Raw genomic sequence first — 27,445 nt, forward strand, 5'->3', positions numbered from 1 at the left:
ATATTCTGAAGTACCTGAAAAGGAACAAGGATAAATTCCTGGTCTATGGCGGTAAAGACGAATTGGTTGTTGAGGGATATACCGACACAATCTTCCAGACAGACAGAGACGACTCCAAGTCACAATCCGGATACATATTCTGTCTCAATGGAGGAGCATTTAGTTGGAAGAGTGCAAAGCAAAGCACAACTGCTGATTCTACAACTGAAGCTGAGTACTTGGCAGTGTCTGAGGCAGCCAAGGAGGCAGTTTGGATTCGCAAGTTCAGTGATGAACTTGGTGTTGTACCCTCCATCAAGGGTCCAATAGACCTCCATTGTGACAACAATGGAGCTATTGCTCAGGCTAGAGAGCCACGAGAACATCAGAAGGTCAAACATGTCAAGAGGCGATTTCACATGATTCGATAATGGATCACAGAGGATGAAATCAAAATTTGCAAAGTGGGAATGGATGATAATGTAGCCGATCCACTTACTAAAACCTTGTCTCAAGTGAATCACAACAAACACATTCAAGCAATGGGAATCAAGCATGTCGCGAACTGGCTTTGATTTCCATATTATAGTGTTTTAATTAAATTTTGGACAATGTTAATGTAAAGCACTATGATGAACCATTCAGTTTTTGGAGTAATTAAATTTTTTTATGCAATTTAATTTACTCCGTCTCTATTTAATTTTGGTTTAGAATTAAATAATGAGTCCATTCGATTTTAATAAATATTCAAAATAGGGTATCAAGTCAATGGCTTGGATAAAGAAACACCTATTAAGTGAATATTGAATATTTTAATCGAAAATTGTCCCTAATCAAGGTCATATTTTTTGTGGACGATTAATGACCATTAGAGATTAGTGTGTAGTATGATTTATAGCACCGTTTCTTGTGCTATGAGGATATAAATCATTTGCACAGGTATTGGTTTAGAACCATACTGGATCGACCTATGAGAATACTTTAAGAGATTTAAAAATCGTCATAAGTATTTTTCTCATTATTACTATCGGAACTCTTTTCCTTGACCATGAGTAGTGGGAGGTCTCTTGTTTGAGTACTAGTCCGCTTTGGTATCCGCCAAACGTCTGCCGTAACTGGGGATTATAACGACAGATATCGGGTGGCTAGGTCCTCTCAGTAAGAGAAGCTACATTACAAGACTGGAAATGTCCCCCTACTAACAATAGGGAACATGTCTTGTTGTTTACAAGGCCTCTCGAAGAGCGAGACTGTGAAAATGCATGGCCGTGCTCAGATGGATTTTAGAAATCATCTGCTTATTGACAGTCAAACTCGGATTTCGAGAAACACTTCTGGACGTAACAGAGATGACGAGTAATCTTACTCTGTAGTTCATGAAGAGACATAGCAAAGGGGCTATACACTAAATGCACACTTGTCCGGAAGGACAAGTGGGAGATTGAAAAGAATGGTGTCCTTCGAACAAGGGTATTAATCTGATGGCGGATTCAGAATTATTAGAAAGCTAACATATTCATTAAGGTCAAGTGATCGGAATGCCTGGGTGGAGGCCGCTTCCGATCAGTAATATTAATATAATTAATATTACAGCTTAATCTTGACTGAACCCTTCGGGTCACACCCAAGCAAAATATAGGAACCGACTCGACAAATTAATTTGGAAGAAATTAATTCGTCGCCCGAGTGTTAAATATTTAGACGTCGGAAATTCGAGCTTAGAGCGTCGAAACCGAGCATCGGAAGTCGAGTCAAAAATAATAAAAAGGCGAGACGGCAAATTAGTAATAAATCAACAATGACCAAAATACCCCTAGCATCGGAATCCTGAGTGTTAGGGGATTAGCCGAGCTAGTAGCCCGCACCATGTGCGAGACATGCTAGCAAGGCGTGGCTAGCAGCCCGCACCATGTGCGAGGCATGCTAGCACAGCACGGCCAACAGCCCGCAAGCAGTGCGTGGCGTGCTAGCGTGCGCTGCTGCTAGCAGCCCACACATGTGCGTGGCTAGCTAGCAGCGCCCTCGGCATCAGCAGCCCGCACTGATGTGCGTGGGCATGCTCGGCCGAGCTGGCAGCAGCTAGCAGCCCGCACGGATCGAGGCTAGCTGAGCCTAAGTCGGGTAGAAAGGGAAAGCTAGTAAGTATGCTTGCTTTTTGGTGTGGACAAGTGTCACAAGGAGAGGAAGGAGTGGGGAGCAAGTATGGTCCCCTTCTCTCCAAGTGGTCCACTCCTCTTTACATATGACTAGGACACTTGTTAATTTATTACTTGCTTATATATTTAATTTAATTTGGCTTTAAATTAATTTGTGGAATTTCATGAATCCCACTTTGATGGGATAGAAATTCCCACTCATACTTTCCTTTATAAATACCAACCTTGGGATTTGGAGTAAAGTGTTTGAGTGGGAGTTAGAAAGAGCATTCCATATTTTGGGAAAAACTCTTAAACTTCATTATCACTTGGGTTTTGGTCGGACCTTGCTAACTCCAAAGTCGTGTTCGTCCTTTGTGGGTGGATACCGTTGGAGGCACGGCATTTGCGGTGCTCAAGGCTTTCAAGTAAGAGCCCGTTTTGAGAGGGCGAAGCTCGCTTCAAGGGTATGATTCGTTCTTCCTTTTCTTGTGTTTATTTATTTATGCTTTATGGTTTTATTAATTACGAGTGGTTCCTTGGTTCGGGGTTGTTTCCGCGGTGAGTCGGACTCACCAAACCCCAACAAAATCTCATTGATAGACAGGTAATCTCAACCCGCTTTGTTCATCATCCCACATTATCTAGATTAGGTCTTGATAAATATGTGGAAAAATTGTTTAAGGGTATAGGAATGAGTGGTTTCTTTCAAATGTGCCATGATACATATGATTATTTAACATTAGAATTTATCTCTAGTTTTAATGTGATTAAAATGAATGCTATAATCACTCATGTGCAATTCCAATTATTGAACAACGATGTGCGATTAACTCTTAAAGAATTTGGGAAGTTGTTTGAATTAATATCGGATAAACCTATCGAACCCTCCCAAGACCACATTGCCGTGGTCTACAAGAGACTCACTGAGGAGGGTTTGGCTAACCTCCAACACGCCAAAGGGACGTGGATTCAACATCCCATCCCAAAGTTTTGGCAAAGGTTTGCCGGCCTCACTATTTTTGGGAGGCATGAACCGACAAATGTGAGGAGGGATGAATTAGAATTATTGGCTTCCTATGTAATCCCTAATGCTGAAAAATTAAACATACCCCATAGGATTTCCAATCACTTTTAAAGGGCGGCCAATGCAGCCGAAGCGGGTAGGTCTAGGGCACCTATCTATTTTTGGGGGTTAGTGACCCACATTGCCATAAAACACCTAGGTTGGAACCCGGATGGGCATAGGAAAGTGGCGGGCTCAAACCTCATGGACCTAGCTTATTTAGGGAGCCTAAACTGGGTGCAATCCGTGGGAGGTGACACTTGGTGGATAGTCCACCGACAATCGGGTAGGAGAGACCAAGCCTTTACCTTACCCAACCCCGCCTTGACCAAATTTGAGAAGGGGAAGCCTTATTACACATTTGAGATTAACGATCAAGGTGAGGTTCAAGCATCTCATCCTTCACCACAACCCCACCAATCTCCCCAAGACCATTCCCCCCAACACCATTCACCACACTACCCAATACCTCCACCCTTCACCTATGGCATACCCACCTCCTCGGTCGACTATAACGTCGACTCCAATGCCCCTTATGACTTTTCGGCTTCTAGGAGCCAATTGGACCGTATAGAGATGGGGCAAGGGAGAGTAGAGGGCATGGTGCAAAACCTAGATTCTAGGTTAAGCACCTTGGATAGTCGGGTAGGTCACATAGAGAGGAACCTTGGGAGGGGTCTATACCCCATGTACGATGACTATGCACGCCGAGGGGCTATTCCCCCCGAGGCATTAGTTCTCGACTGGTTCCAATACCCCCAAGGAGGGTATTTCACCCCTGGAGCATTTGGTACTTATGTGGACTACTCTTCAGTCCATGGATATGGGGGTGATGCTCCTTTTGGGGGTATGGGGGAAAATGTGAACCCTAACTACTTTGCAAGTGGTTCGGGTTATGGTGGTGCTGGAACAAGCAAAGGTGGTGCCGACTCGAGCTATGGAGGAGGGTACGAGAGGATAAAGGATGATGAGGAGTAGCTTCTCCTAGCTACCTTCCCAAGTCAATGAGGGCATTGTTTGATTTGTCTAGGGGGGAGATTTCTTGTATATATGTAACTCTCTTTCTTTATTCTCTATTTATTTCTTTCGTAGTGTAGTTTTTATTGCATTCCTTTATGAAAAAATACAAAAAAATTTGAAAAAACAAAAAAAATTCAAAAATACGTTCCAATGAATTGTAAATCATGCTTCCCTGTGTCCCATACTTAGAAAATATTGTTTTGATTCTTGGTATATGATAATGAGCTTTGTGAATTTGTTGATCACGATTTGAAGTTTAATTGTTTGGATTCCTAAACATGCGTCAATTTTGCCAACTATTTGTGAATATAGTGCTTGACTAGTTGATTTGGTTAGGAATGTGTGATAGTTCCTGGTATGTCAATGAATTTGAGTATTGATTTGCAACTATTAGTAATGTTTATATAGCTCAATATTATGCACATTGAGGAGGACGAAGGCATTTGTTCTCTTAGGAAGCCTTCAGACGATATTAGATACATTTGTTCCCTTCTTGTTACCCATGTTGTAACTTGTGCCCTTTTATTGTTTATTTAGCCACATTACAAGCCTATATGAGCCCCATTGGTTACTAGTCCCAAGCTTGGCGTGGGGGAGCTATTAGTTGGTGAGGTGAGGGAGTTGTGGTGTGAACATTATTTGCATAATGTGGGAATAAAAGAAGAGTGTTTGTTCTTTGATATTATGATTGGAAAATATTGATGTTTTGTGTTACAAAGTTTAAAATTTCCAATGTGAGATAAAAATAAAAAAAGAAGAGCAAAGGAAAAAAACGTTGTTTCATATGTTCAAATGTTCTATTTGAAGGTTGTTCAAGAAAAAAAAAAGAAGAAAAAAATTCAAAAGAAAAAAAGAGTTCAAGTTTGAAAAAAAAGAAAGAAGAAGAATAAGTGGTTCAAAGTTTGTTTTAATTCACTCTATTCCATATTATCATATTTTGTGAGTGAATATGTAAGTGTTGGGATTGTGTTATATATATGATTGTTTGGTGAACATTTGTGGAGTTGAGTTGTGATTGGAGATGTTTTGGTCATCACTTGTTGTGACCTTGGGTTTTATTAGGATATGGCTCCCTTAAGCATGGCTTTACTCCTAAATTTATCCTACCCTTTACCGGCCTTACATTACAAGCTTTAAAGACCTTCTAAACTTTGTGCATAGTGTTGTATGAATGTGAAAGTGTTGTTTATCAATGCAAGTTATGACTTGACATATTTCGAGTCGACTAGTAGGTTGAGCGCTCATTGCTTTAAACACACGAGAGTGTGAGATGGGAGGGCATTGTTCACAAATAAAGGGGTTGGTTGGAGAGCGATCGAGTACATCTTTTACTCGCCACATAAATGAGAGTTGAGTGTGTGAGCACTAGTCTTGAATTCTATATGCTCATGTGATTTTCTTTACTTGACAATTATTGGAAATGAAGGATAATTAGATGAATGAGATTGATTGACATTGAAGCATGTTCATTAGATTTATCTTGAATCGTTTGCGCTTGATTTTGTTTATTGGGATGAGGCATGTTTTATATGTTCATTGATGAGCTCTTTGCTTAGGGATAAGCAAAGGTTTGGCTTGGGGGAGTTTGATATGTCCAATTTATATAGTGTTTTACCCCCATCCCACGGTCATAATTAGTAGTGTTTTTGGCTCTTTAGGGCCACTTTTATTACTAATTTGTGTTTTCTAGTGTTTTCGTAGTTTTAGTTGAGTTTTAAAGGAAATTGCACTTTTGGATCATTTTCCCGGGTTTTCATGGATCAACTACGGAAGCTAGAAGGACACGACCACTCTTAAAGCCCAGGATCGGTGAGAGTCGGTGATTAAGGGCTCGGTATGTGATACCGGGGCTATTGGATCAATTAATCAAGACCCGATGAAGAAATTCAAATTGGGCTGAGGAATCGTGCCCAATCGAAATCTAAGCCTCGAAGAAGAAGCCTGGCCCGATCGGGCAAGCATGCGCCCGATCGGGCGGAGGCGCGCAAAAGCAACCTCAAGGAAGAGGCGTGCCCGATCGAGTGACCGTAAGCTCGATTGGGCGCGACACACCTGCAGTGGGCAGAGCAAAAAGGCGGGCCCGATCGGGCGGCCCCTCGCCTGCTCGGGCGCGTGTTTTTCTTAGCAGATGATTAGTTTTGTTTTAATTTTTGTTTTGAGGAATGTTTAAGTACGAATTATGTACGTAAATTCTGATTACCTTCTCTTTTAGATTTTCTCTCTCTACTTAGGATATTTTCTCTCTCTTAAATTTTCTCTCTCTTAAATTTTCTCTCAACTTTGTTCTTAATTACTTTCATTAATCCAGATTTCTTTTGGTAACAATTTCTTCTCTTTTAATTTCAGTTATTTTATTTACTTCTTTGATTATGTCTTGCTTATTTATTTGATTAGTTTAGTTATGATGATGCTTGAGTAGTTTTATTTCTAGGGTTTATGGGGAAATAAATATTATGAAGAGGTAAATTTGTGATTGTTAATTATCAATGCTTGGTTAATTTTCTATTGATTGATTTAATGCTATGCAATTAGGTTTGGCCAGATTTAATTATATGAGTTTAGCAATATTAATTCGAGATTTGAAATATGAGAATTGATGTTTAGGCTTAGTTTCAATAGGCAGACTAATTTAAAAATGGTTAAGTCGAGATTCGACAGATGAGATTTAATACCGGTAGATTAACTCTGGGATTATAATACGTAGCGAAAGCCCTTTATAATCTGATTAATCAATGCTTGATGATTGCTTATTATGATTTGCCCTGGATTATTGTTTATTAGTGAACCAATGCCCTAGGTCTTTTAATATTTAATTTCTCCCTATTTTATTTCCTCCGATCTTATTCTTCGTAGTTTAGACTTTATTTACAACAATATTGGTTACCTCGATAATTTAGATTATAATAATTAATTAGGAGTAGAAAGACTTGTTTCCCTGTGGATTCGACCCTACTTCCCTATCTACTGTAGTTAGAGGACTTAGGTAATTACTTTTGATTAGGGGATACGACTTTACCCTGTCAATGATGCTATGTGGTGTCAATGCTTCCTGGCTACCTTGAAGGGCATAGCCCAACAATGGTTTGACAATCTGCCAGCCAGGTGCATTGACATCTTTAGGAAGCTTGCTTTCCTGTTTGCCTCCAACTTCTCAACGAACATCCCTACCAAGAAAACAAGTCTTGACATAAGTACCATACGACAAGGAGAAAGAGAAAGGCTTCGCTCCTATGTCAAACTTGTTCAATCTGGTGAGAATCCATATTCGGATGCTGTTTGACGAGGTAGCCTATACAAACTTCTTCAAGGGTCTTAATGATGAGTCAACCTTTAAGTTCGACCTTTTCTGAAAGAGGGTCTTCACCCTCCTAGAGGCATTGATAGAGGCGGAGAGCTTTATTTAAGATGCCGACCTCTGCTCATCCAACCATCAGTCAAACTCTAAGAAGTCTGTCAAGCAAAAAGAGGGTAAGTCTGCTCAGCTGGCTTAGAAAGCTGAAGAGTGCAAAAAGAGAACAGAAGTTTGGGCGATTGATGAGCCTAATCAGCCGTTAAAAAAGAAAAAGAAAGAATTCAGACCGTACGTTCCGAGGTACGAGTTTAATAAAGACTACTACTCCATCCTCATGGAGATAAAGGACCGACTGACCATTGAGAAGCCGAATCCAATGAAGAGTTCCATCTAGTCACGGAACAAGAATAAATACTGTCACTTCCAGGAGGAAGTCGACCATGACACCAACTACTGCTATAGTTTCAAGAGGATGTTGGACCGTCTGGCTGATAAGGGCATGCTGAAGTTCTATGTCTTGAAGTCCAAATCGACTGCCAAGACGAATCCAAGACATTCGTCTAAGATTGCCCAGCCTACTAGTAGTTCGGACACCCATAAGGATCCGGTCTACACCATAGCAGGCGGATTCGCAAGTGGTAGCCCGACCATCCAGGACACCAAGGATCATCTGAAGAAGATGATTCACTCAGTTGATGATGGACAAGCGTCCACCAGTGGAACATTCCCAGACATCCTCATCATTGAGAAGGATCAGGGAAAAGTCCGCTGTCCATATGACGACCCAGTCGTCATTGAATGTAAGGTCGCCAACCAGCTGGTCAGTCGGATCCTTTTTGACACCGATATCTCCTCTAAACTCATCAGCTACAAGTGTCTGTCCAAGCTGAGCTATAAGCTGGACAACCTGCGTGACGTCTTTCATCCACTTGTTAGCTTTGGGGAAGGGGTCATACACCCAATCGGACAAATTAATCTACCCATCCGGCTGGGGCAGAAAGGAAAAGGGCGACATATGATCGTCCGGTTTTCGGTGGTTAAAGAGAAGACTGCCTATAACATCATTCTGGGCTGACCCACTCTAAACGAGTGCAAGGCCGTAATCCTCCCAGCTCTCATGCTGCTCAAGTATGAAAAGGATGATGGCTGTATTGGCTCCCTCAACAGGTATCAAAAGACGTCAAGGGAGTGTTACCTCTCAAACGTCGAACCAACGACTGAGCCCCACTATTAGCCGAGAAGAAAAGAAAAGCAAATCAGCTGGTGGAGGTGAAGAAAGAGAAGAAATAGCAACAACTGACCGGGAAACAGTCAGATGATCTCCGTCCCCAGCTGGCAGGTGAGCACATTGATATTCCTTTGGACGACAACCGTCCTAAGAGAACTGTTAAAGTTGGGACGACTGCCTTTGATAGGTTGGGTGCAGACTTGCACCTCTTGCTAAAAGAATTCAAAGACATTTTTTCCTTTGAATTGGAAGAGATGCCTGGCATAAGACCGGATCTTGCTGTCCACAAACTCGCCGTGGATCTTAAAAATAAAGCAAAAGAAAAGAAGTCAGGCGGCAGCTGTCGAGGTAAAAAACATGTTAGACGCCGAGTTCATTTGGCCATGTAACTTCCCTAATTGGGTTGCAAACGTGGTGCTTGTAAAGAAGCCGAATGGTACCTAGCGCATGTGTGTAGATTACACTAACTTGAACAAGGCATGTCCTAAGGACATTTCCCCACTTCCAAAGATCAACTGCTTGGTCGACTCTTCAGCCGGGCATGCCTTGATGAGTTTTATGGATGCCTGCTCAAGCTTCCACCAGATACCCCTGTGGAAAAAAGATCAAGAGAAGATGACTCCAGTAGATACCCCTGTGGAAAAAAGATCATGAGAAGACGGCCTTCATCACTGATTGGGGTTATTCTGGTATGCGGTGATGCCGTTTGACATGAAGAATGCGCCGGCTACTTTTCAACGAATGATTAATGCAATCTTCATTAATCAGATTGGGAGGAATGTAGAGGCGTACATTGATGACATGATAGTTAAATCCAAGCTACAGACGGATCACCTTGCTGATCTCCGAGAAACCTTCACCACACTCAGGTGGCATAAGGTTATGTTAAATCCCAAAAAGTGTGTTTTTAGTGTTGAGTTTGGGAAGTTTCTCGGAATCTTGATTGATCAAAGGGGGATAGAGACTAACCCTGAGAAAACACAGGCAGTATTTGACATGAGGTCACCCCGCACTGTCAAGGAAGTTTAGAAGCTCACCGGTTACCTAGCTGCGCTTTGAATATTCCTCAGCCGGTTAGGTGACAAAGGCATTTACTTCTTCTAGGCAATCAAGAAGAAGACTAGATTTAAATGGGGAGATAATGCTGAGGCGGCCTTTCAAAAATTGAAAGAAAATTTACACTCTTTGCCAAGGCTTGTTAGCCCTCTTCCAAAGGAGGCGCTTTACATGTACATGTATCTCAGATCATGCCCTTAGTGTCGTTCTCCTTGCTGAGAGAGACGACATTCAACTCCCTGTCTATTTCATTAGCCATGTTCTCAGAATTGCTGAACTGCGGTACCCCATGGTTGAAAAATTTGGCCTCGCTCTCTACATGGCTGTTAACAAGTTGAAGCCTTACTTCTTGGCACATCCGGTTGTGATCTACATAGACCATCCCTTCAAGCGACTAATGACAACCTTGGAGTCATCCGGTAGAATGATAAAGTGGGATATTGAAATGCAAAGTCTCGAAATCACCTACGAACCAAGAAAGGCAATGAAGGGTCGGGTGTTTGCCGACTTCATTATTAAAATCACAAGGCTGGTTGCTCCGGACAACCTTGATCAAGTTTGGAAAGCGTATGTAGACGGGAGCTCTACTATGAACGGCTGTGGTGCAAGCATCATCTGTCAATCTCCGGAAGGGATTAAATATGAATATGCACAATAGTTCAAGTTCCAGGCCTCAAACAATGAGGCAGAATATGAAGCCTTGCTAGTCGGCATCCGCATGTGCAAGGCGGTAGGGGTAACAAAAATTGACGCCTACTCTAACTCTCATTTGGTCATTAGCCAATACAATGGTGAATATGAAGCCACCCATACGACAATGATTAAATACCTTCAGGCTGTCAAAGCTGAACTTGGGACACTTGAAGAATTCCATCTAATTTAAGTGCCCAGGTATGAAAACAACCAGGCGGACGCTTTGTTAAAATTGGCATCCTCTACCTCCTGTGATACGCCTCGATCAGTCTTTTGGGAAGTTATGGAATAATAGAGTATATCCGACGAAGAACCCATTCGAGTACTTCACTGAAGCTCTACTTGGATGGATGGCATCCGGGCGTATTTGACAGACGGTACGCTTCCTAATTAACCCCAGGAGGCGGATGTACTAAAGAAACATGCTGCAAACTTCGAGATGAGAAACAGAGAGCTCTTCAAAGAAGGTTTCTTAAAACCATTATTGAAGTGCGTTACCCTAGAAAAGGGGAAAGAAGTCCTCGAAGAGCTGCACTCGGGATATTATGCCTCTCACATAGCAGTAGATCCCTGGCTATCAGGACAGGCGGAAACAAGGTTACTTTTGGCCTACTCCTGAGTCGGACGCTATGGAAATGGTAAAAAATGTGACAAGTGCTAAAGATTTGGCAAGCTTATCCATAAGTCGACAACTGACCTGATCATAATCCACAACCCTGTCTCGTTTTCTAAATGGGGCATGGACAAACTAGGTCCTTACACGACTGCTCTAGGCTGAAAGCGCTATATTCTGGTGGCTGTGGATTATTTCACCAAGTGGGTAAAGGCAGAGGCGGTCAAGAGCTTCAAGAAAAAGGATATCATCTCTTTCATTTGGAATCACCCGGTATGGGGTAACTATGTCTATGGTGTTTGATAATGGTCCTCAATTTGAAACGCCTCAGCTCAAGACTTGGTTGGGAGATCAAGGGATCTCACATTATTTTGCATTAGTCAGCCAACCCCAAGAAAACAGCCAGGTTCTTTGAAGCTTTCAACAAACTCATCTCAGATGGCATAATAAAGAAAATTAAAAGAGCCGGTGGTTTATGGGCCAAGGAGTTAATTTATGTCCTATGGGCCATTTGGACAACTGAAAAATGGGCAACCGGTGTAACACAAATTCTCATGGTTTACGGTGTTGAAGCCGTTTTGCCCATCGAGCATTATGAGCCGACTCCACGATTCATGCTATACGATAAAGAGGCAAACTGGGAGGCCATGCAGCTAGCATTGGACTCACTCTCGGAACACAAGGGAAATGCCGCCTTGCGTCATAAGATTTACTATCTGAGAATGACCCGTGCCTATAACAAACGAGTACACATACGACCCTTGAAAGTTGGGGACTTTGTGCTACGGAAAATGGAGGCAACTGGTAGGGCCAACGAGCATGGAAAGCTAACTCCTAATTGGGAAGGCCCCTACCGGATCTAAAAAGAAGTAAGAGACGACACCTATCGCCTGGAAACTCCAGACGGAAAGCGGCTACCCAAAACTTCGAATGTAGACAACTTGAAAAAGTACTACTTCTGAGATTTGTAAACTTTTGTTAATCTGCCTATCAATGAAAAATTCGCCTTTTGTTTTCAAACCTGTTATTTAATTCTTGTATATAAATGTGCATTAAGAGTACCGTCTGTGCAATGCATGGATGGCAGACTGATGACGATAAAAATAAACTATGTTAAAACTTAGTGGCTAAATTAATGTTCTAAAAATGAGGCCAATGGTCGAATGATATTTTATTTAATAAATTCGTCTGCTCCAACATGAGTAAGGCATCCGGCGACACCCATCAGGGTGAAATCGTTGCAGAGAGTATTTCCTATCCAGATAACCAAGTGCTCTACCTACTCATACATAAGGCAAAGATTAAACGACCAAATTGGTCAACTCATAACCGTCTGACCAAAATAATCTAAAGAATGATTAAGCTCAAAAGTCGGATGTCTAATGACATTAGCGGGTTGCTGATTGAAGTTCTAACTTAGACTATTCTCCAAAATTATACAAGTCCACCAAATGGGGAAAAGGGACATTCAGTATAATGGATTACAGATACCCTAGGTGGAAGAAATGAAGTGTGGCACAACAACTTCACCACCTGGGTTGACGGCTGCCCGCTTGAGTATTTGGACGGTTGTGTACTTTGTTTGGGGCAATCACTATTTTGATTGATTGACTTAGGAACTTCCCATACTCTTTAAAGTATCACAATTTCCTAAGCCAATCAATTGGAAAGGTACTGAAACAAACCACACACTCGTCCAGGGGAAAGTACAGTCGGGTTGCTACCTACCGCATGCTCTTAATGAGTTAGGCAAAAATTCAAGTATATATATAAGAAAAATTAAACGCAAAAGATAAGAAAAGCTGACTCAGTAGGTATTGTCATAATATTAAAATCTTAGCCCAAACGGCTGGGTAGATTAATGTTGACCGGATACTCATCAGGGAAATAAAAATATTTTTGGATCACCCGACTCCTCAGTTGGTAAAACTACATAAATACACGACTCACAGGCCAGAGAAAATATAATTGGCATACTGCCGCTGATAATTACTTCTGCCCGGATTGGTTAGCCTGGTTTTGCTCCTTTAGCTCCTCTTCATTCTCCTCTTCAGAATGGACTTTAACCGCTTGACCGTGAGCAGGCTCCTCAAGCTCGGCGTTCGCCCAGGCTTCAAATTATTCAGGCTCGGGGCCTTGCTCTCTTTTATACACGACATCCTCAGCGTATTGGAAAGCCAGCGCCCAAATTCCGTACTCCTTCCCCCAGATAAAGTGCATCACATGAAATCTTCATCCGGGTGTCTAAGTCGGTCTCGTTCTCAAGAATAAAGTGGTTTTACTCCTCCTCTAAGGTAGCCTTCACTAGTAGAAAAAAGCAAAAGGGCACCCCTCAATGGCCACCGTTTCAGTCCAAACCGGTGGTAAAAAAAGGCTAAAAAATGGGTTAGGTTCTGTACCAAGCGTAATGACACTGATTCAGTTCAAACCGGTGGCAAAAACATTTAGCCCACCGGTTTGAACTAGTGCCAATTTAAACAGGTGGCATTTTTTTAAAAAAATAACCCGCCTTATCTCTCCATCCCCCTATTTTCTTTCTTCTCTTTCCTTTTCATTTTTCGTTCTCAACATTCCCTCCTCTTTCAAAAAGACAAAAACCCTCACTGTTGCATTCCCCTTTTCCCTCCACCACAGCTACCACCTTCAACGCTGGCCACCTGCATTGCCGGAGGTTTGAAAACCCTCCACCACAGTCACCTTTTCTTTCTCCCCTGTCCTTCTCTTTCCCCTTTCTTTCTCTTTCATTTTTGGACCACTCTACCACTCCACCACAGCCGCCTCCACCACTCTGCCACCTGAAGGGTCTCCATAGGCCACTCCACCACTCCTCCAAGCCCGAGGTTCTCCCTACCATGCGGTTCTCCAAGCCAGGCCCTGACCTTCTCAAAGCCCTAATCTTCAAGCCGCCGCGCCACCGCCCCTGGTTCCTCCACCACCGAGGGCCATCTTGTTGGGGTTTGGTGAGTCCGACTCACCGCAGAAACAAACCCCGACCCAAGGAACCACTCGCAATAATTAAAATCATAATGCACAAATAAATAATTACTAAGAAAAGATAACGAATCTTACCCTCGAAGCGAGCTTCGCCCAAAAACCGGGGCTCGTACTTGAAAGCTACGAGCACGTCAAGCTCCGCGCCTCCAACGGTATCCACCCACATAAGGGCGAACACAACTTTAAGGTCTACTACCTGGGGGTTAGCGAGGTCCGACCAAAACCCGAGTGTTATATGAGTTTAAGAGTTTTTCCAATATTATGGAATTCTCTTTTTAACTCCCACTCAAGCATCATTTCCAATGCCCAAAGTTGGGTATTTATAGGGAATGATGGAGTATGAAAATCTCTCCCATCAATGTGGGACAATGAGATTTTTCTCATTTTATTTTAAAGCTAAAATAAAATTATTATGCAAACTAGTAATAAATCAACAAGTGTCAAGCATACATGAGAGAGTAGGTGAGGACCACTTGGAGATGGGGACCAAACTTGCTCCCCACTCTCTCCCTCACCTTGTGCCACATGGCAACCCACTTGCTCCCAACCTTCCCCTTATACACGACCCTATGGCCCGAGCCAAGCCACGAGCCAAGCCCGAGCCCGGACCGCACCCAGCCCGCAGCCAGCCCGTATCTGGCCCGCACCCATCCCGCACCTGGCCTGAGCCCAGCCAGCACCAGCTGCTGTTGTGGCGCGGCTGCTACTGTGGCATGGTGCGGCTGCTGCTGTGCCTAGCCGCGGCTGGCCGTGGCTGCAGCACGGTGCGCCGGCTCATCTTGCCCCTAGCATTCGGATGCTTGGGGCACTCCGATGCTAGGGGTATTTTCGGGAATATTGTTGATTTATTATTATTTTGCGCGTCTCGCCTTTATTATTTAGACTCGACTTCTTACGATCGGTTTCGACGCCCTAGGCTCGAATTACCGACGTATAATTATATAACACTCGGGCGACGAATTAATTTCTTCTGAATTAATTTGTCGAGTTGGTTCGCATATATTTGCTTGGGTGTGACCCGAAGGGTTCAGTCAAGATTAAGTTGTAATATTAATTATATTAATAACTGATCGGAAGCGGCCTCCACCCAGGAATTCCGATCACTTAACCTTACTGAATATATTAGCTTTCTAATAATTCTGAACCCGTTATCAGAATAATACACTTTTTCGAAGGACACTATTCCTTTCAATCTCCCACTTGTCCTTCCGGACAAGTGTGCATTTAGTGTATAGCCCTTATCCTATGTCTCTTCATGTCTCTTCATGAACTACAGAGTAAGATTACTAGTCATCTCTGTTACGTCCAGAAGTGTTTCTCGAAATCCGAGTTTACTTGTCAATAAGCAGATGATTTCTAAAATCCATCTGAGCACGACCATGCATTTTTCACAGTCTCGCTCTTCGAGAGGCCTTGTAAACAACAAGACATGTTCCCTATTGTTAGTAGGGGGACATTTCCAGTCTTGTAATGTAGTTTCTCTTACTAAGAGGACTCACCCGCCCAATATATGTCTTTATAATCCCCAGTTACGGCGAACGTTTGGCGGATACCAAAGCGGATCAGTACTCAAACAAGAGATCTCCCACTACTCATGGTCAAAGGAAAAGAGTTCCGATAGTAATAATGAGAAAATACTTATGACGATTTTAAATCTCTTAAAGTATCCTCATAGGTCGATCCAGTATGGTTCTAAACCAATATCTGTGCAAATGATTTATATCCTCATAGCACAAGAAACGGTGCAATAAATCATACTACACACTAATCTCTGATGGTCATCAATCGTCCACAAAATATGACCTTGATTAGGGATAATTTTCGATTAAAATATTCAATGTTCACTTAATAAGTGTTTCTTTATCAAAGCCATTGACTTGATACCCTATTTTGAATATTTATTAAAATCGAATGGACTCATTATTTAATTCTAAACCACAATTAAATAGAGACGGAGTGATTTAAATTGCATGAAAATTTTAATTACTCCAAAACTGAATGGTTGATCATAGTGCTTTACATCAACATTGTCCAGAATTTGATTAAAACACTATAAAATGGAATTCAAAGCCAGTTCATGACATGCTTGATTCCCATTGCCTCAATGTGTTTGTTGTGCTTCACTTGAGGCAAAGGTTTAGTAAAAATTACTTTGCAAACCTTAGCATCTTCATTATCCACCATTTCCATAATAAGATGATAAAATTTTGAGAGTGTTAATGGATTACATGTGATTCAGGATTTATTGTCCAAGCAATGGCTCCCACTCATTTTCATGATTTGAGACCTTCTACTTGACAACCTACAATCATTAATGTTCAAAAACGAACCTTTCCATTTAACATCTATCTTATTATTGCCTTTAAGGCAACAATATTCTCAACATATATTTTAGTAGACTCCCCGATGATGCCTTGCTTGGGTTTTACTCCAAGCGACTCACAACGATTTGGGATACCCTAATCACTTGTGATCATGGAAATTTTCCTTAAATTCCCGCACATTATACATGGATGCACATCCATGTTACCATTCTCAAGCCACGACACTTCTTGCCTCGTGCTTATAAATGGATTACTTGCTAAGGATCTAATCCTTGTTAAGGTTTGTGCTTGCAACATCAAAACTCAAATAATATCTTTTTCCATGCGTCAAGAACTCATCCAACTACTTATCTAAGTTCTTTGGATGTTCTTGACTATAATCTAATGATCTAATACTTAGATTAATGTCGATTGGTATTATATACGTACTTCACATGCTCTAAGCATGTAAGTCATCTGACGATTCCATATCATAGCCTTACATGATGGATTTAATTCTAGAATGATTCTCAATTTTATTCCATCCATGTGACATTTAGCTCATACAGTTACACTGAGTCTTGCAAAATTGTTCGCTGTATGATATGATTGAAAGTCTCTTACTAGAGTCTTTCTTGTTTGATTTAGTACTTAGCCTAGCTTATACTTAGTTCAAACATTTACTTAGCTTCATACATATGGGTCGAAAGCCTTTCAAAGTCTTTCATGTTTAACATGGTAATTTCTTTTACTCATTTAAACATTTAATTAAGTCTATACCATAGAACTTAATTCCCAACATGTACTAATTATCGTCTTTAGCTCGGTCCATTATCGAAGATACTTTCAAATCTAAACATTTAGCATTTGATGGTTGTTTCACAATAGAGTTCGTAAACTTCTTGTTGGACCATTACTTTTGCTCCCACTAAACTTCTTGTTCATCAGAATTTTTTTATGTTTCTCCATAAGTCAATCCTCTTATTAACTTTATGAGAAAACACGTTCCAATTCCTTCATGCAATGCTTCCTTTAATCCCATGACGGATTCCATGTGCTTGCTTTCAAATCTAGCATTATTTAGATTTTCAAAACCCTTAGACTATTCCATAGTCAGTTCCAAAATTCCATTTTGGGAAGGCGGTTTTGGTATCTATTTTGCCATATTTCATATGCGCAATTTTGCTAGATCAATCACGAAAAGACTTGAGCATTTCGATTGGTGAATGGGATTTTATTAAAATCAACTGCTTGAAATTAATTATATCCTTTACAACCAATCTAGCTATGTATGCATATACATTTCCACATTTGTTAGTTTTCTCCTTGAAAACTTATTTGCAATCGATGGGTCTTTCAACTTTCATGCAAATTAATCAAGTTTCAAACATGATTTTCAAACATGGAGTCTATTTCGGATTTTCATGGCTTTTAACCATTATTCGGAATTTGGATTTGTCGTAGCCATCTTACAAGACATTATTCCTTTACTATCTAATAGTAAATAGTATTCTTGTAAGTCTTAGGTTTGTTTCTAACTTAATAGAAAATTTATAGTATTCAATCCAAGCCTTTGGTGAATTCTATACCTATACGGGGCAATTGCATCAAACACTGAGTTTTAAGGCGCTTTCAAAGCCCTTTTATTATATTGATCTTACTCCAACATCTTTAATGTTTTGTGAGTAATGAATTCTCTTTTAAGGCACTTGTAAAGTCCTTTTGAGTATTCTTGATTAAGTATTATCACGAAGTCCTTTAAGGTCTTTCGATATTCTCAGTTCTAGTTTGTTGCTAAGATCGATGGTCATCGAGTTCATTTTCCTCCCACTTGTCGTTTTGGAAACGTGTTACTTTCAAGAAAGACAATACTTAGAGCAACAAACAATTTTTTGTTCTCAATTAGGATGTGGAGGTAATACCCATAGTCTCACTTGAATGCTTACATAGAGACATGTATATTGTCTTTTGGTAAAAGTTCGTTGTGAAACAAACAGCTAGCTCCTACTTGAGCTATCTTAGTCTTTATTGAGCTATTCAGCTCCCACTGAGTCACCTAGCTCCCACTGAGCCACTTTGCTCCCACTGAGCTAGTGAACTCCTACTGAGGCTAAGAGCCTTAGACATATACTTGAAAAGACTTTTAGAAGTTATTTCTATCCATAACTGAATATGGCGTCTTTTCTTAGCTTCAACACATTGTTTAGTGTAACATTAGTCATTTGTGCAAATCTTTAAGAACTTTATAGGAAGGGTTGTGAACCATCATTGTTCGAGTCATTTCCAAATGACACCGAGGTCTCCGTGAAGACACACTATGTTCTTTGTGGAGTTATTTATGAAAATTTCCATTCATAACTTTGAGATAGTCACGCTTGGTTGAAGCAAACATCACTCGATCTAATCTAGACATTTTGATATCTTGCCAAGTCGATTCTGTACTTCACCGAACTCTTGAGCTACTCAAGTCAAGTTTTTTCACATTTGATGAAATAGCCATATCCTTTCAAATTCTTTGTGAAACATTGAAGTAATTGAATCCTCTGTAGCCTTCGGAGTCAATTGTCTATACCAAGAACAATAGCTCCCTGCTTTGTCGGTTTCAACAAGTAAGATTTTCTTGTCTTAGAACGATTCCAATTCAATCAACTATCAAGAGCCTATTTAATAGAGCCTTGAGTACGTTCTTGTTGATGTGACATTGCTAAAGACGTTTGGAACGCAAATCAAGCCCATGACTTGAACTTAGTGAGTTTATCATGTTAGAGAAATGATTGTTTATAATCAAGCATTCTTAACTCAATGCTTGGATAACCACCCCATTCAAATAAATCTCGCAACTATTGCTCATTACTTTGAATGTGAGTCTTTCCGTGTGTAAACGGATCAGTTGCTAATTACGGAACATAATAACCATTTCTTGTTCCAGCCTTTGGCTTAAAAGGTCTTTAAACAAAACATACGACCTTACAACTGATGTAGCTCTTCTTGCTTCATTCTAAGCTTGTAAGTCGATAACTTAGCTTAACTTCAATAGTTTGAGGTCACTATCATAGTGGAACACTCAAGCAGTATCCGATACTTGTGAAGATAATGAATTGCTAAGTAAATAACATGAACTCATGAGTTGAAATGAAATCTAATTCCTTTTCTTCGTTCCTTCTTTCCTATATTTCTTATCATACAATATCTCATAATCTTACTTTAAGAATCATTTCTTTAAGTACCTTGACTCTTATACTTTGTTAGGCATAATCAAGCACCTAGTGCGCCGTTTAAACAAAGTTTCATCTTTTCCATTAATTCTTACTCGAATTACTACATCAATGAGTCCTACTCAATTGTGATGCGAAAAGATACGTTGGTTGTCAAACATTAACAATCTTGAGTTTGCAACTCAATACCTCATGTTTTATCAAAACTACCTAGTATTTTGAATACATGATGTCCAACCGTCCTTTCGGACTTAATTATAAAAGTCATTCATGAGAATTGTATTTTAGAAATGATTTTCCTTTGTTTGAGAACTATTCTCAAGGATTTCCTTTACCAATCATGGAAACAATTTTATTTGATTTAGAATACTATAAATATAAGTGCTAAGTATAACCATTTATCAAGAACATAATAAGTTTGAAATTTAATAGCATTCATGCAAACTTCAATCTTATTAAACATCTTATTTACGCATAATAATTGTCCCTATTTGGCGAAAATAAGGTGATTCCAAGATCCGAAGAAACAAAGACTGGTTAAGCATGCTTTGGCTTGTCTTAAACACTCAATCTTCTTGGGTAAGCATTGCCTTGCTAATGGCTCTAAGCCACTCTTGGTTAGATAATCGTCGCATCTAATGCATCTTTGACGATGTATCTCTTTTGCCACGGTATGTGAGGACTCCTCACCCATACCGATGAGTTAAACAAAAACCAACGTGCACACCCGGTGTGCCTTATGCCCCTTGGAGAAGTGATGGCACCTCGCTTTGGCGTAGCCTACAATCACTCTCGTTCGGTTAATAAGTGTTGTTTGGAAAGGCAAGTTTGACTCAATATTATTAGGGACCTAGGATTTCTATGTTGGTTGATTTAAGTGAACTTAACTAATCATCGCAACATTAAGAAAACCTAAACATGCATCTAACGGATAATTCACACATATATATATAAGCATAAAATATAAAGCGAAATTATAGATGCATATTGGCAACTAGCATGACCCCTTGAGATCTTCATATCTTCAAAAGGTCTTCATTTGCAATTCGAGGCTTTGTCTTCCAAGATACGCCGTCTTCAAGACTTAACCAAACTATGCAAAAACTAGTGTCTACAACTAGGAAAGATCTAAATATTAAAGTACAAAAATACTTAACGGTGCGTAGACCGTATTTAGATTTACAAAAATACATAACGACACGTAGTCCGTATTTTCTATCCTAGTCGGGTCCCACTAGTTGCCATTTCATAAAACCTGTGAGAGAGAATATATACATATATTCCATTCATCCATTCACTATTTGTGAATGGCCCATGCAATTTACAAATTAAAACAAAGTAAAATGCATTTGAACAACGCGCGCACTAGTAACTTATCTAGGTGGTTAATCCGATTAACACGCCTAATTAAAACTAGTCAAAGTTGTTTAACTGATTATATAAATTACGTCATTAATAATTGAAGCTCCCACTAAATTCCGCATTTCCTTAATTAATCCAATTAATTAAGTCGGTAGCACCCAAACTTGTCAAAATGAAATTTTGCCAATGCCGCTCAAAACCGAGGCCTAGCCTCCCAAAATTTTAATTAAAATAAACAAAGTTAATTAAAGTAAGTAAAACGGCAAAAAAGCAACATCAAGCCTACTATGGCTAGCCACCTCACCGCACCAAGTATACACACACGCCAAGACCACGAACACACGGCCCACGGCACACGGCCGCGAGCTGCTGCCACGGCACAGCCACGCGTGGCTGCTGCAGCCCGCACCTGCTGCCGCGCGTGTGCTGCTGCCTTGCGTGGCTGCTGCCGCGCGTGTGGCCGCAAGTAAGGTGTTGCTGCCACCTTGGCAGCCACATATGGGCTGCTATGCAGCCCGACTCGCCAAGGTGATGCATTGCCTCGTTTTGCGTGCCACGACCTCGGGATTTGATCCCTTTTCGCGAGACAACAATAATTAATTCTAAATTAATTTTAGAACTAATTTAGAGAGCAAAATAAAATTTTAAACAAGTCTAACTTAATAAAATTTTCAAAGTGCAAATAACCAAAATAATTCCAAGAACCATTCTTAATTAAATTGGTTTTACAAAGCAACATAAAATTGAGGCAATTTCTCACTTTCAATTTAATCAATTTAAATTAAACTTGAGAATTTGACAAAGTAAAGGGAAGTTGGAAAAATATGAACTTTAATGTTCAAATGAAAATTCCAACATCTAAATTTTGTGAATCCTTGAAAATTATATCTTCCAACATGAAGATAACCAAATTTCTATCACAAAAATCGAAACTTTATGTTTCCAATCAACTCAAATTGATTAAAACATCAAAGTTTAACACAAAATAACATGGAATTTAGTGGTTTTTAAAGTTTCAATCACTTATCACAAATAAAGATTGAATCTTTAACACTTATGGAAGCCTCAAATTTAAAACTTTCACACTAAAAAGCAATTAGTTTGCAATTATGTGAAAATAAATCAACCTTTAAGCATCAAATACTACCAAGTAAGTGTGCTTTAAGGGGACATAAAATTGCAGAAAATAATGCAAATAATCAACCATATAATCAACAATTTATGCCATTAATTTCAAGGTTAGAAAAGACTTAAAATTTTTCGTCAAAAACGAAAAACCCCTCGAAAAAGGCATTTCTGGTCAGAATTTGGCTAAAATCACATATCCCTTTGGGGATAAAAAAAACCTTTCCATAACACATTTTCCACCCAAAATTCACTAGTATTGGGCGAAAATCTGGGTTCTGGGCCAAAATCGACATTAAAAACGGGATAAAAATAAATAAAACCGAGCTACTAATCTAATAGAAACTTAAACTAGAAAATTAAGCCAAAATAAACCTTGAAAAACATTATTATAAAAATAAACGAGCGGGGCTCCGATACCGCTGTTGGGGTTTGGTGAGTCTGACTCACCGCGGAAACAAACCCCGACCCAAGGAACCACTCGCAATAATTAAAATCATAAAGCACAAATAAATAATTACTAAGAAAAGATAACGAATCTTACCCTCAAAGCGAGCTTCGCCCAAAAACCGGGGCTCTTACTTGAAAGCTACGAGCACGTCAAGCGCTGCGCCTCCAACGGTATCCACCCACAAAAGGACGAACACAACTTTAAGGTCTACTACCTGGGGGTTAGCGAGGTCCGACCCAAACCCGAGTGTTATATGAGTTTAAGAGTTTTTCCAATATTATGGAATGCTCTTTTTAACTCCCACTCAAGCATCATTTCCAATGCCCAAATTTGGGTATTTATAGGGAATGATGGAGTATGAAAATATCTCCCATCAATGTGGGACAATGAGATTTTTCTCATTTTATTTTAAAGCTAAAATAAAATTATTATGCAAACTAGTAATAAATCAACAAGTGTCAAGCATACATGAGAGAGTAGGTGAGGACCACTTGGAGATGGGGACCAAACTTGCTCCCCACTCTCTCCCTCACCTTCTGCCACATGGCAACCCACTTGATCCCAACCTTCCCCTTATACACGGCCCTATGGCCCGAGCCATGCCACGAGAAAAGTCCGAGCCCGGTCCGAGCCCGGCCCGTATCTGGCCCGCACCCAGCCCACACCTGGCCCGCACCAGCTGCTGATGTGGCGCGGCTGCTGCTGTGGCATGGTGCGGCTGCGACCGTGGCTCGGCGCGGCTGCTACTATGCCTAGCCGCGGCTGGCCGTGGCTGCAGCACGGTGCGCCGGCTTGTCTTGCCCCTAGCATTCGGATGCTCGGGGCAGTCCGATGCTAGGGGTATTTTCGGGAATATTGTTGATTTATTATTATTTTGCGCGTCTCGTCTTTTATTATTTAGACTCGACTTCCGACGATCGGTTTCGACGCTCTAAGCTCAAATTACCGACGTCTAATTATTTAACACTCGGGCGACAAATTAATTTATTCCGAATTAATTCGTCGAGTTGGTTCGGATATATTTGCTTGGGTGTGACCCAAAGGGTTCAGTCAAGATTAAGCTGTAATATTAATTATATTAATATTACTGATCGGAAGCGGCCTCCACCCAGGCATTCCGATCACTTAACCTTACTGAATATATTAGCTTTCTAATAATTCTGAACCCGCTATCAGAATAATACACTTGTTCGAAGGACACTATTCCTTTCACATCTGCCCTCAATCTCTCCTCCCTTTCCACCTCCAACTAGGGTAAGTTTTAATTTTTTTTGTTAAAAGTTGAACAATTATTTTGAAATATGTACTTATACTATTTTCAATTGCATTTTGAACAATTGTGAAGAAAATTAAAGTTAAGGTTTGAATATAATTTTACCCTAATTTTTCTGAATTTTTGGTTGTTTATTGGGAAATTTCGAATAAATTATAGATTAGATAGTGTAGGGAATATTTCAAGCATTAATCCCTCAGCTTGAACCCCACTGTGATCATACACTAAAGTATGGAGGTGTCCAAAGGGAAAGAAGATAGAGCAAAAGAGTCGCCAACAAGTTTTTTTAGGAACTTGTAAACCGTTCACGAGGTGAAGGTTACACCCCTTAACGATCCAAGAGATCGTCAACTCCATAAGGTCTTGAACCAAAAAGGGTTCGGGGATGAAGGTACAAATCCAACCTAAAAGAGATTGAACCTACCCTAATAATAGGCCTCTACTTTATTCAGATCGTACTCATGTGCTCTTTCTAGCTAACATGCAATCAATAGGTTTACCCTAAACCTGTTTAATCTATGTTGGTTGAATATTAATGCAATCAATAGGCGATCACTTGAATTATAATCAATTTAACCCTAAATAAGATTATTAATTATCTTATTAAGCGTGATTACAAGTACAAATTCCCTTTAAACATGCATAAAAGGTGTGATCAATCAATAACAATAAAAATCAAGCAACATAATAAATAATCATCATAATTAAAAATAAAAATAATAATAATGATAAAATAATCATGTTAAAGCATAAGAATAACAAGATCCTAGGCATGATACTTCTTTTGGGGTTTTTTGTACGTACCCGAATGGAGGGCGTGTACGTCCCTCGGGAGACAGATCCGCAATGCAACACTCGAACGGCCCGGACACCTGCAAAACAACGGACCCCGCGGGGGCCGGAGGTCCGCCTTCGACGATCAAGTCAGTGATCGATATAATGTATTTTTAGAGAGAGAAAATAGAGAGAAGGGAGAGTGATTGTGGGGGGCATGGCCCTTGGTGGGAGAATTAGATCCCCTAAAACTGATGTAATGATCAGTATTTATAGAGCATTGGGATATGTGCCTTTTAGGTCATTTAACCTAAAAGGCTCTAGGTTTATGGGCTTAGAGCCCATTATCACTCTTCTATCATCGAGTGACACGTGTCATGCTCTAATTGGCTCAAAGAGAGCTGAGCTTGCGGACACGTGTCGCGGTGGCATTGGTCCACATATAGAGGGTAATTTTACCCCAAACATTAGCCCCTCGGAAGGGGTAATTTCTCTTTCAAGAGGAATTTCTCCTTTCGAAATCAAGGCTTTGCCGCTTGTTCAAAAGCTCTTTGGTCGGCATGTATCTAGGTCAATAAAAGAGAGATTTGATTAACTTGGAAAATTTGATACCTTATATGGTATGACATTTTCTAAGTTAATCAATCATAATAATGATTGCTGCTTGAACTAGACAGATGACGACTTTCATTTCTTTATGCCCCACTACGGTAGGATATTTTCGAGACGTTTGATATCTCATAAGGCAGGAGGCGAATGGCCGCCTGACAAGACAGGAGGCAAATGGCCGCCTGGAAAGTTTTGTAATTATACTTTCAATGTCCTTTTACCCCATTGGGAGGACTTGTATAATTTTTGAAGGTAATCTAGGTAAGAACTTCGGCCGGTCACCTACTGATGTCTTTTAGACATTCGGTTCCCGAAAACTTAGTCGTTCTTTAGATTACCCAGGTCAGGCGATTATGAGTTGACCAATTAGGTCGTTCAATCTTTGCCGTCTGCATGTATTCGTAGAGAAATGTGCCACCCAAATGGGAGATGCTTTTCCTCGACGAATTTGCCCAAATGGACGTCGCCGGTTATCTGACTCATGTTGGGGAAAACGACCTTACTCATGTTGGAGCAGACAAATTTATAGAAAACAGATAACCATCTGGCCATTAGCCTCATGTCTTTTTAAGACGGTTTGTATAGCCACTAAGTTTTTAGCTTAGTTTATCATCCGACCATTGGCCTCGATAGCCTCTAATCATGAAACAGTAGCCGTTTTCCATTTGTACTGGAACAGTTGGAAAACTTTATGCTTTTTAGATTTCACTTTAGATTAAATCAAACAACTGCGAGTGCTGCCTTAGCATTCGGTAGGGCCGCTCGATGTTTTAGTAGAGTAATGTGCCACCCAAATGGGAGACGCTTCTCCTCGACGAATTCACCCGAATGGACGTCGCCGATTATCTGACTTATGTTGGAGCAGACGGTCATACTCATGTTGGAGCAGACTGTGGCCATCGGCCTCTAATAATAATAATATCCGGCCATTGGCCTCATGTCACTTGGACGTTAGTTTAGCTACTAAGTTTTAAACTTAGTTGATCATCCGGCCATTGGCCTCACGTCACTTGGACGTTAGTTTAGCTACTAAGTTTTTAACTTAGTTTATTCAATCAATGAATCAAAATTTAATAATAATAATTACAATAATAAAAAATCACCATGTTTGGGTTTGATGGTTGAGCTCACTTGATATATACTTGTGCATGTATATTAATGCGCCAAGCTATTTAGAACGCTCGGTTGCCCCGGATTAACATGCGGCCCCTCAAAGGAAATGTGATCCCAGTTATTACCAAATGTTCCTTTCTTAGATCATTTGGTGATTTGTATTTTAATATTTAATTGCCACCTAGCTCAAATATTCATACATGAGACATCATACTGTTTGTCAACTACTCGAATAAACCAAGCTCCGAGTGAACTGATGAACGAAGCACCCACACATTCGGATAGGTGCAGCTGGGCTTCATGGATCAGCAAAGCAACCACTCAGCCGGGTTGAGTCATTGCAGCCGACTTTGATATAAGAACGGAGCAGACATGGCAGCTGCTTAATAGAGGCAGAAAATAGCCGTGCTTAATAGAGGCAGGCAGCAGCCCCGCAGCCGGCTTGATTGATAGACAAAGCTACCACCACAGCCGAACTTAATTTTGATGACAACCCAACATAATTGTAGGCTCACGCTTTTTAATTAGCAACAGATTATTAAATAACTCTAATAAACCGCTTGCCTCCTAGCTTATTTCACACTATTGCCGCGTGTATAGTAGATGGAAGATGAATAAAATGTTACCAGCTTGTACATGCGGCTTTCCCATCATCCATCCTAATACCAGCTTGTAGCAAATGGAGGATGAATAAAGTAATACTAGCTTGTTGATTACCAAGGCCGGCTGTAACATTAATTCATGCTATTACATGCGGCTTACATGGATATTAATGCCGCATGTATAAGCTGTAAATAAGATATTGCTCTTCCAAAGCTTTGTCATAAATATGAAAAATAACAAATGGGAAGAGTAGGCTATTTGAGAATGAATAACCAAGCTCTTGGCCTATTTCATTCAGCTGCCGATTCTATTAATCAAACAAACAACCAAGCAGTCGGCTTTGAGGTTGAACAAGGTAACCATGGCAGCCGGTTTGATCAGAGCAGCCACATATTTGGTGAATATAACAGCCATTTGCCACCCCTTTGAAGATGAACCAAGAAACCCCTATAGATATTCCCAGTCGACTCGACGTCAAAGCCGCTTGTGTAGCATATTTGACTGGTTGTATGCATTAAGTAGAATTAGCATAGATGGGTAG

The 27,445-nt window shown here is 40.5% G+C and overlaps 1 long non-coding RNA gene across 1 annotated transcript; it reads right to left on the bottom strand.

The window, feature by feature from the left end:
• Window positions 1–5,096: 5,096 nt before the first annotated feature.
• LOC110739365 lies at window positions 5,097–22,323 on the bottom strand. The gene is made up of 3 exons (XR_002514780.1): window positions 22,314–22,323; window positions 20,278–20,279; window positions 5,097–5,292 (listed from the first exon to the last, which is right to left on the bottom strand). It is a non-coding gene; the product is annotated as an uncharacterized LOC110739365 (long non-coding RNA).
• Window positions 22,324–27,445: the final 5,122 nt, after the last annotated feature.

This window comes from Chenopodium quinoa, unplaced genomic scaffold (genome assembly GCF_001683475.1).
Source record: "Chenopodium quinoa cultivar QQ74 unplaced genomic scaffold, ASM168347v1, whole genome shotgun sequence".
NCBI classification, from domain to species: domain Eukaryota; kingdom Viridiplantae; phylum Streptophyta; class Magnoliopsida; order Caryophyllales; family Amaranthaceae; genus Chenopodium; species Chenopodium quinoa.